Source organism: Canis lupus, chromosome 22 (genome assembly GCF_011100685.1).
Source record: "Canis lupus familiaris isolate Mischka breed German Shepherd chromosome 22, alternate assembly UU_Cfam_GSD_1.0, whole genome shotgun sequence".
In the NCBI taxonomy this organism is placed as follows: Eukaryota; Metazoa; Chordata; class Mammalia; order Carnivora; family Canidae; genus Canis; species Canis lupus.
In genome coordinates, this window is record NC_049243.1 from 52,759,326 (window position 1) to 52,770,722 (window position 11,397).

At 41.7% G+C, this 11,397-nt stretch overlaps 1 pseudogene; it reads left to right on the forward strand.

Annotated features, from left to right (window-relative positions):
- The first annotated feature begins 9,464 nt into the window (after positions 1-9,464).
- On the forward strand, positions 9,465-10,757 carry LOC100683473 (annotated as a pseudogene).
- Positions 10,758-11,397: the final 640 nt, after the last annotated feature.

Here is an 11,397-nt window from a genome sequence, read left to right on the forward strand (position 1 = left end):
GCTGAGTCCCAGTTATACTTCCTTCTCTGGCTACCAGGCAGAGATCAGCTTCTACCTGCTAATGTCCTTAATTCATCCCACTTAAATTTTGGAACTCAGAAACTCAGGGCTTTGAATCTGTTCTCTTCCCCAGCATCCCCCCCCCCCTTTTTTTTAAAGAAAGAAGCCCTCCAGCTGGGTGTTATAGCCCATTCTTTTCAGGATCAAACTATGAATGGAAATTCTAAAGTGTGCCTAATTCAATACATTCAAGAAATAATGAACATACATAATGTTCAAAAGGGAACATATAAGAGAAAGTGCTAGTAATTTGAGGAAGCTGATATTCTCACCAAGAAAAACCCTCCTGGGACAGCAGGCTTTGAGACACTGGACATGCCTCTTTTCTACCTGCATTCCTCTCTTGCCAGGAGATCTATTCCCCTGTGTCAGGGCAAAGCCCCTTCACTGAGCTAGTCATTTTTCTTTAATTCCTTCCTCTTTTCTCTCCCATCTTCTATGACATGTTGTATATTTCTCCAAGCTTCCCTAAAGTGGGCTGAAGAGAACATTTTGGAGAGTGGAGCCTCTGGGGGTAATTTTAAGTTATATGAGTGTGCACCTTGTTGGAAATATGTCCAGCCACTTTTTTGTATCTCCTTTATCCTCCTCCACCTCCTATCTTATAAAACTCACAACATGAGGGCTGAGGGGAGGCAGGGGTGCTGGAAGGAGAGGGCAAGCATTTCTTGAGGTACCAGTTCCAGACACTGTGCTTGCCATTTTACCCATATTCTTTGATTTCAATGCCACTATAATCCAACAAGAAAAGTATCATATCACTATTCGATAGATGAGGAAACTGAAGTTCCAAGAGAGGACTTGCTCCATGTCAAATAGCCAATAAAGGAAGTACTGGGATCTGAACTCCAATTGGTCTGACTCCAGATCAGGTGATCATTTCACTACCCCTGTTCTATCTCTTGCCATTTTAACTCTATTCAGGAGTCCTTATAAACAGTCTCTAAGGCTCTACTTGTCCCCAGTTCAATAGTAAGATGGATGGAAAGGGATTAAGAGATGCTGGACTTGGAAGATTCTAGAATACAAATGAGTTTCTACCACTTTTGTCAAGGGTGGATGTTCAAGTCTACCCTGGATGATTGTGTTCACCACATAAATCTGAAAGGCCTTTCCTACTTTGTCCAGGGTGGTAGAGGTTTTCCAAGGTTTTCCACTGCAGGAGCAAAGTGACGAGATTAAATTATTATCAGGTGAAACCACCTGCAGTCCCAATTTCAAAATATTTTTGCCTTCAAATGAGTTCTCTGGAGGAAAAGGGGCTATAAATCCCCCAAATAAATAATAATAAATGTTCTGGTCTCTGTATGTATCACAAGGAGATTACTTTGGCATCCTGGCACTTAGCAAATGAGAAATGTCAAAACAAATAAACTGCTTAATCCATATTGGATCATGACAAATTGATTTGGAAATCCTGTTTTCTCCTATCAGGTGCTGCTTCAGAGATGGATTGTTTCACATTTTTTATACTGGCTTTGAGGCCTTTGACTCATGTTATTGAGAATAGAAAGGCAATTTAGCAGTTCTAGGAGGTATCTGACAAAATGCTTTAAAAAAAGTTTTTATCATCCTTTTCCTGAATTGATATTTTATGTCACCTCCGTATGGAGTCATGGTTACATCGACTTTTTATGCTGGGAAAAATACTCTACTTAAGTGTCTATAACCATTTCTATCATCTTCTATTTATTATTAATTCATCCTGAATATCTATAAAGGAAGTTATCTGCTTTCAAATTATGCAGGATCCTAATGACTTTGGTAGCTATCATCATTCAATTACTGCTAAAGAGATTCTTAATAAATTATTGTATTTAAAACAAACTTGTAAGAAGCTATTTCTTTTCCTATCAAATTAAAACTCACAAGTTATAATTTATGGCCACACGTTCACTTATTTCCCTATATTATTCTTAATTAGCCATTTTCTTATTAGTTTAATAATAATAATAGATAACAACATAAAACACACTGCTTTTGTGTCATCAAATCCCCATGTGGAACTCACATCAACACTCTAAGGTGGATGGATACTATTATTACCTGCATATTGGATATAAGCAAACTGATACACGGTAACTTGCCTAAACATAGGTGATAGCACCTGGAATTGAAAGGAGGTGCTTGCGCTATATTTCCTTACTAAATGAAGGAAGGAAGCTCCAAATTCAGAGTACAAACACATTTCAGACAATCGTATTTATGTTTATTTGCCAATTTATCACCTCAGAGCATTAGAGATACTTGGACTATGTATTTCTCAGACACACATCATTATTTCTTAGCAATATTGTCACTGCAAGGGCCCTTGAGGGTCACTAAATTAAAGGCACATGATTCTGTAGGCAATGTCAACCAGTGGGATGAGACATTACAGACCAAGGAATTTGGGTTCTCCTCCAGCCCTCCTTCTAGCTCCCTAGATAATCAGTTAGGAAGCACCAGCAATCACATCAGCCTGTTCACTTTGACTTCTGCTGAGGCTCAACTCAGTCTGCTGTGTTCCTGTGGTGGCAGTTCCAGGATGGGTACGTAAGGTGACATCCCCACACCAACATTAATGTGTGAAGACAGGACCACCACCGACGTGAAGAGTTGTAAGAATAATGCTCCATGCCAGAGGTCATGAACTGGTGACTGCAGACCAAGTATGGCACATAGATATGTTGAGTTTGGCAAACTAAATGCTTTGCTTTTTTAAACATTAGCTGCCAATGTTTAAAAACTGGAAGTTTTTCCACACATCCAAATCTCCTTTCCCTCATGAAACAGAAGAGCTTCCAGTGCTGGGTTCTCATCCACAAATGCCAGCTGATCTGGAGGCAGCTGCCCTGTCTGGATGATTTGTTCATTTTTCAATTCACCCCAGCCCAGTCATGCACCATTTTCTTATTAACTCACTCATTTTGTATATTAAGGGGCCAATCATGGGCATTTGAGTTTGCAACACCAGCCTATGCAAAATGTTTGTTCTTGATTCTTGTGATGAATAAATTTCTCTGATGAATCCAATTGCTTTATGGTTAGATTTCATACCGAAAACATTGTGGAAGAGAACATGGGTTTTGCAGTCAGGCAGATTTGGGCTCGAATCTGGATCTTGAATGTGACTTGTCTAATTACCTTGAACAGGTTTCTTGCTGTCTTTGACCACCAGCTTCTTCCTGTGTCAAATGGGAGATTTACCACCTGACAGAGAACTGTGAAAACATACCTGAGTTCCAATAAATGTTGGCTCTCTCCACATTTGCTGTAAGATTTGGTGTTATAGAATCTGGGAGAGCAAAGATGAATAAGACCAGGACCCTTTTTTTCACAGTCTCACAGCCTGGTAAGGGGTCCAGTGATCCATGTCGTTAACTTTGATCACTTGTTTATCAGTGGCTTCTCCATGATAAAGTAATCATTTTCCCTTTCATGATGAGTATACAATTTGTTGGAAGGCATTTGGAGATGTCCTAAATATCTTATTTCTCACCAACCTTGACTCAGCCACTCCAGGATCTAGGAATGACTTTTACCTGAATAAATTCTTATTATAGTGGTGGCCAAGACAACATGTGAGAATGGTGTTGGGACTTACGGAACACAATCAGTATTTTTCCAGACCGGGCACAGTCAGATCTTTTTGTCCCTACTCATAGCAGGATACCATTGTTACTACTTCTGCAGTGAAGACAGTCCAGCCTGCTATTTATCTTGGCACTACTTACTCATTTGCTGGCTTGGGCATAGGTCAAAAAGAGGTCCAGGGCCCTTACTGTGGTGAAAAGGGAAGAGGAACCTCTGGGTGCTTCCATTTCCATGGTTGGATATGGTGAACTGACTCCCACCAAGAGGAAAGAGTCAAGGAGTCCTTGAAAACTCTGCAAAAATGCATGGAGCATGTCACACTGGCATACCTACAATGCTCCTTTAAAACCTCTTACACATTAAATTCCATATCAATCTGCAGCATTATGTCCCATATCTTCCTCAGGTTTGCAAGGGTCCTAAATATGTCACTTCTATACGTTCTAAACACTCTGATGAACATGTTATGTCAATACTTTAATCATTCATTTGCATTCCTATAGAATACAGAAAATTCAGTTGTGGATGAGAACTAGTAGAAAATAATTACAAAAGAGTATAAGAATATTTGATTATTTTTATTTACTTTCTGCCAATTTCTAGGTAGAAACTGTTCATAGATCTATGTTCCCACTATAAAAATGACATAATTTGGTATACAGAGAAAAAAAATAGAAAAATTTCCATGGTTTTTCTTGCCTACAGATCTGAATTTAGTGTTACTTTCTTTTTTCCCAACATATTCTTCTTTTACATTTAACTTCATATATTTTTAATTATATGGGATATGTAATTTTACCTTACATTGTATCACAAACTAGTCCCAAAAATTTATTCCCACAACTATGTAATCCTTACTTTTAATATCTGCATGAAATTTAATTGAGTACATGTAGCATAGTTTAGTTGGCCACTCTTCTCTAAGATGTTTACTACAAAAATTTCCATAGTGAACACTGCTTTACATAATACCTTTATGTATTTAAGACTTTTTTAAGATAAAGAAGAGGTATTTCACAGGAAAAGACTTTTAAAATGTTTTAATGCATATGATTAAATCAATTTTCAATATACTTTGGCCACTTTTCATTTTTAATGGTAATGTATTAGTCTGTTAACCTAGTAGTGTTACCAGGTTTTACTTCATTTCTTTGTTAAAAAATACCTTTGATTGAAAATATTTATTTCCATTGATGTTGAACATTTAAAAATGTTCCTTACCTTTCCTCATTTATAAAATTTATCTTCTGTACCTCTATCTATTCTATTCTTTTCTTAGAAATGTGTTTGAACTCTTTATTTATGGAACTCAAATATTCCTACTCTCAGCTTGTGGCTACAGAGTAAAATATAATCCTGAAATAATTCTAGCATGGATGGGACCATTTTGGTTTGACAAGAAATTAGCAACTCTCCAGTGCCTCTCAGTAGAATCTTCAAAGTTTTACTTGGTATTGACCATGGTCCAGGTTACCAGCTATGGTACAGAGTAGATATACAACTTTGGGGTGCTCTCTGGCCCATGTCCGTGAGACCCCTTATGAAAATTTCATCTGTTGTTGGCTATCAGAATGCCAGGGGCCATGCCACAGATGCTGTCTCTAGATGTTGCCAAGCTTCTGTTCTTCCAGGTATAAGAGCATTGCTAGGTTCAGAGGTTGGGGAAAATGGTCTTCTTCTCAGTTTATCACTTGGTTCTTCTAGACTTCAGGAGCTCAGAGTTGTTCAAATTCTGTTTGAACTATTCCACTGGGTTGTGTTTCTTACTTCCCTCCCTACAGACTCAAAGCCTCATCTGGAAACATGATTAAAAACCTGTCCGTTTTTTTTTTTTTTTTTATCCCTCTTTGAGGACCCTCTCCTCCAAACAAAATTCCTTCCTCACTCATGAAGTAAGAACTGCTGAATATGTCGATAGATACAAGCATATGGACCAGGGGTATGATAAGTCCAAATCATATTAAAACACAATCCCTTGTCTTTCCTTACCATCTAAAGATAAAAAAGTCAACATGCTTAGCTACTTGGCCTCCTTTGTGCTGATCCTTGTGAGTGGTAAAGACAAGCATTAGAAAACTGGAGACAATGGTCAACAAAGAAAAGGGAGGGAATACATAGATGAAAAAATATGATCTTGGAGTAGGAGGATTTAGATGAACTGATGCAAAGAGAGAGGACTGAAGAATGAGGAGGAAATGAGCTTGTGCTAGAATTTTAAAAGCATAGCAAGAGCCCCTAAGCATTGTAGAAATTGGGAACTGCTGTCTTCCTGTAATACATTTCCTTTTCCACTTCTGTGGACTCTTCTTTCTTAGAGTAAACCTGTTTCACGTGGTTTGAGTTAGATGCATCTTTACCCCATCATGGAGATGGGCACATGAATCCAAAAGCGTCAGTCATAGAGCTCTTTGGAATATTTGCTGGAAGTATCAGGGAAGAGAAGGGTTTCTCTTCTTTGGGATCAATGGCTGCGATGACTACATAGTCCCACAGGAGCTTGTGGCCATCCTTAACACCATGTTGTGAAAGCCTGAGACCAAAACCAATGAAGAAGTGAGATGAGCCTAGTGACAGAGGGAGACATGGAGTCTTAATGATGCCACTGGGGACTCTGGATTCAACCATGATAGGAGCAGGTCCAGTCTTGGACTTCCAGTATTTAAGAAATTCTGTATTTTCTTGTGTGAATCTGATTAAGTCTCTAAAACCTGTCCTCAACAGCATCCTGACCACTCCAAGATGAGAGATGATGGCAGGGTTATAGAAATTTTGCTCTGCACCCTTGGTGTCACCTCAGTTCACTTGCTTTCCTCAACTTCAGTAAAAATGTACATTGCTATTCAGGGTTTTTGGATCTGGATTTGTATCTCTTCTGAATGGTTTTTGAAGATGAAGCCAAAAGCTCATTTAGGATACAGAAGTGAAGAAGTGTTTTCTGTATTAGTGGTCTTTGGGCCCTAGTTTAGGCAGCTGGAAATACCTCAGAAATTATTAGCCCCTGCGGCAAATATCTTTTCCTAGACTATTTGCCAATTGTCATGCAAAGGGATTTGAAGGATTTATAAGAATGAACATCATGGAAAGAAGGACACTTGGGTTGAAAAATAGGATGAGAGGGAGTTGATGCTTCCAGACAGCAGAAATGTGTCTTTATTTATAACTCATCATTGTATCTAGCTTTAAGTTTCCTGGCGGCTAGAGCCAAAAAGGAAAGTTTGGGGGCGATGGTTGTTTTGTCTGACAAAATAAGTCATAGAAATGCATTCAAGACAAACTTTAATCTGGAGCTAGATGCTGATGGGAACATAGTATAGACGTCCACATATCTAGCTCACTGGATTTATTTGCATAACGGTGTTGCATGTTGTGTTGATCATGAGGTAGATTCTGAGAAGGGAGCTAAGCGCACAGAAAGTTTGTCTAGGTGTGTTCTTGGGATCATCACCTCCAGAAGAGAAGAGAAAATAGCAGGATTGGGCAGAGAGAGAAATCTCAGAATAGGTCGTAGTCTCTGTGAGGCCATAGGCAACTCTCTGGGGTGCTCTGAGGCTGGGAGGACCCTTTAGAGCCATCCTGAAATGGGAGAAAGCTTGGGTTGTCCTGGCAAGGAGGCATGTCTTTGGTGAAACTGCTTTCTTCAGGCCTCACCCCCAAGTAGTATAATTATTTAAATAGCTTTCATCCTTGCTTCCCAGCTAGATTGTAAATCCCATGGAACCTAGAATCCTTGTTTTAAATCATATTTCATTGCTTAAAAACTTAGCACTGGCTGAACACAAAGTAGCTGCTCAAAGAGGCAAAGTGAATAAATGGGTAGTCAGAATATTGAGGATCATGTAAAGATAATAACATGAATTAATATCAATAAATTGTTTTGTTTCCACCTTAGAAATGTATCTAAGAGTTGAGGAACTCTTTTTTTTAATTTTTTAAAAATTTTTATTTATTTATGATAGTCACACACACAGAGAGAGAGAGAGAGGCAGAGACACAGGCAGAGGGAGAAGCAGGCTCCATGCACCGGGAGCCCGACGTGGGATTCAGTCCCGGGTCTCCAGGATTGCGCCCTGGGCCAAAGGCAGGCGCCAAACCACTGCGCCACCCAGGGATCCCCGAGTTGAGGAACTCTTACCAGAGCTCTAACTAGCTCTCCAGCTAGTACCCGGATCCAAGCCACTGTCATCTCTCAGAGTTGGTTCCCAAGCATTTCTCTGATGCTGTTAATGTCATTGGTCTCTTTCAGTGTTCTCAGTGGAGCTGTAAGAGATGACCTGTTGAAGGGGAAGTCAGATAACATTACTCTCCTAATGAACACCACCAATGAATCCTGTTTTCTTTCAGAGCAAAGGAAAGTGTCCTTCCAATGGCCTGCAATGTTCCACACAGTCTCTGCCCCTTTCCTTTCCTGACCTTGACTCCATCACTCTTCTGCACCCCCATTTTGCCTGGTCACAATGGCGCCTTGCTGTTTCTACCTCTGGGCCTTTGCACTGGCTGCTTCATCAGCCCAGAGTGCTTTTCCCCACACACCTACATGGCTCCCTCCTCACTCCCTCAAAATCTTTACTCACCTGAGAAAAGTTTACTTTGAAACTTCGAATTTCAACTTTTAGAATTCCCCCAACACTTGTGGTTCTTATCCTACACTGCTCCCTCCCCTCCCCAAAAAAAGGCCTAACAGGCTATATAATATACTTTCTATATTGTTTTGCTTTTTCTTAATTAGTTCTCACTAGAATGTGAATTCTACAAAGGCCACAGGGTTTTACTGTTGTTGTTTGGTTTGTCTACTGCCTGTAACAGTGATTGTTTTGACAAATGCTCTTGAATGAGTGAATGACAGACTTTCTGCTTAGAGTTTAAGCCTGGGTCAGATTTCCACTTGGTCATGAAGTAGGAGATTCAGCAATGGGAATATTCTCTGGCAGGCTTGCCTGTGAAGATGATGGGTCTGGGCCCTGAGCCCTGTGCATCTATCTGCGTCATTTCTAACATGTCTGCTGGGTGGCTCTCTGCTTTCCTGTTTGGTGGGTGGGATGTGCTCCCTTGCCTTGACCCAACAGGTGCTGCACCCAAAGTGCTTAGAACAAGGGCTGCCAGCTGTTTTTACACCAGCATGCCACAGATCTTGCCCTCCAGGTAGAATGAGAATTTCTCTTTTGTTTCCAAATTCCATACCCCTGGGAGAATCTCTGGTTGCTCCTCCTTGGATCAGTGGTTCTATGCTCTCTCTGTTCCTGTTCGATTAGCAGAAAGGGGAAATAAGGTCGGGAATAAGGTTGCCAGACTGCCCGAGGCCACCCCTATGGTACTTGGAAGGAGGCAAGGGAATCAAGTTGTCACCCAGGGCATTTGTCCCTGCTTCTCCCTCCATCTCCATCTCCATCATCTCCATCTCCATCTCCATCTCCATCTCCATCTCCATCTCCATCTCCATCTCCTTCTCCCTCTCCTTTCCCTGCTTTTCTGACTCCTCCTACATGGTTCTTTGTATTTTTGGTTAGCATAACAAAGAAGCTCAGGCAGTTTTGAAGACAACCGGTGGAGGCCTGCCCTGGCTCTGCCTTTCAGTCTCTGACACGGTGGAGGTCTCCTGGTATTGTGTGGCTAAGGCCCTCCTTGGTTGTCCCCAGACAGTTTTTGCTGTGTCTCTTACTCAGACTGTGAACCTTGTAGGCACTGCTCTCTGCTGCAGACTGGCTAAGGAGTCTGCTGCTAGAAATGGCTCTCAGCCCGCTCCTCAGCTTTCCTGATCAGAAAGGCCTGGGCAGCAAGCAAGCAGCAATCAAGTTCCTTTAAGACCTGCCTTGCTAAAAAGAGAAACAAGGCCGGAGCTGCGGGCGCTTTTTCTGCCCGCGGTATCTCAGATTCATTCTTAAGGAACTGAGAACTTAATCTTCCAAAATGTCAAAAAGACCATCTTATGCCCCACCTCCCACCCCAGCTCCTGCAACACAAATGCCCAGCACACCAGGGTTTGTGGGATACAATCCATACAGTCATCTCGCCTACAACAACTACAGGCTGGGAGGGAACCCGGGCACCAACAGCCGGGGCACGGCATCCTCTGGTATTACGATTCCAAAACCCCCAAAGCCACCAGATAAGCCTCTGATGCCCTACATGAGGTACAGCAGAAAGATCTGGGACCAAGTAAAAGCTTCCAACCCTGACCTAAAGTTGTGGGAGATTGGCAAGATTATTGGTGGCATGTGGCAAGATCTCACTGATGAAGAAAAACAAGAATATTTAAACGAATACGAAGCAGAAAAGATAGAGTACAATGAATCTATGAAGGCCTAGCATAACCCCCCCTCATACCTTGCTTACATAAATGCGAAAAGTCGTGCAGAAGCTGCTTTAGAGGAAGAAAGTCGACAGAGACAGTCTCGCATGGAGAAAGGAGATCCAGATGATTATGATGATGGCTTTTCAATGAAGCCTACAGCCACTGCCCGTTTCCAGAGAAACCACTGCCTCATCAGTGAAATCCTTGGAGTGTGGTGCCAGACGTTCGGTCAGTTGTCACAACAGCTAGAATGCAGGTCCTCAAACGACAGGTCCAGTCCTTAATGGTTCATCAGCGAAAACTAGAAGCTGAACTTCTTCAGATAGAGGAGCGACACCAGGAAAAGAAGAGGAAGTTCCTAGAAAGCACAGATTCATTTAACAATGAACTTAAAAGGTTGTGCGGTTTGAAAGTAGAAGTGGATACGGAAAAGGTTGCCGCTGAAATTGCACAGGCCGAAGAGCAGGCCCGCAAAAGACAAGAGGAGAGGGAGAAAGAAGCAGCAGAGCAAGCTGAATGTAGTCAGAGCAGCACGGTTCCCGAGGAAGAGCCAGCTGCTAGTAAGACCCAGGGGAAGAAGGACGACGAAAGCATCCCTATGGAGACAGAGGAGACACACCTTGAAGAAGCAACGGAAAGCCAACAGAATGGTGAAGAAGGCACGTCTACTCCTGAGGACAAGGAGAGCAGGCAGGAGGGGGTGGACAGTATGGCCAAGGAAGGGACCAGTGATAGTAACACTGGCTCAGAGAGCAACAGTGCAACAGTGGAGGAGCCACCGACAGACCCCACACCAGAAGATGAGAAGAAAGAATAAACGTTGCCTTGTTTTATGTGTTCTAAATACTTTTTTAAATGAAAAAAAAAAAAAAAGTTTTTTGAGTTTAAAAAAAAAAAAAAAAAAGACCTGCCTTGCTAAGAAAAGGGTTGGTTTATTCTGGTCCATGCTCAGTTGGCATAAAAGGAATTGCAGGGACTGAAACAATGATCTTCTACTGTGCCTTGTCCAAATCAACTTTAAATCATTTACAACCACTTGATATTCCCCCCCCCCCCCCCCACCCCCGCTTTTAAAATTAAATTGGTGGATGATAAGCATCAGTAGACTTTACCTAAGGCTGGCTTCCTGCCACTTTTTTCCCCCCTCAGACTTGGAAACTCGAAAGATTATGTAAATGTGTTTGTTAGAAGTCTTGGATGTCTTCTCTGGGGCATCATGCTGGTTTGGATAAGAGACAATAATAAAGTTCCAGGTCATTTTTTGGGCTCTTGTTCAGATGGGGCATTGTGTTCTCATAAGAGGGCATTTGAGCTGGACGTTCTGCTGCATTCCTAGGAAATGCCCTCAAATGTTGAGCTGCCCATGAGGTAGAGAGGCAGTTCCCATCTGGTGGGCTGGGAGCACTTCCCATGAACTGAGAGGGGAGAAAAGGCATCCTAACAGTCTTGTCAGGCTGTACAGGCTACCTACC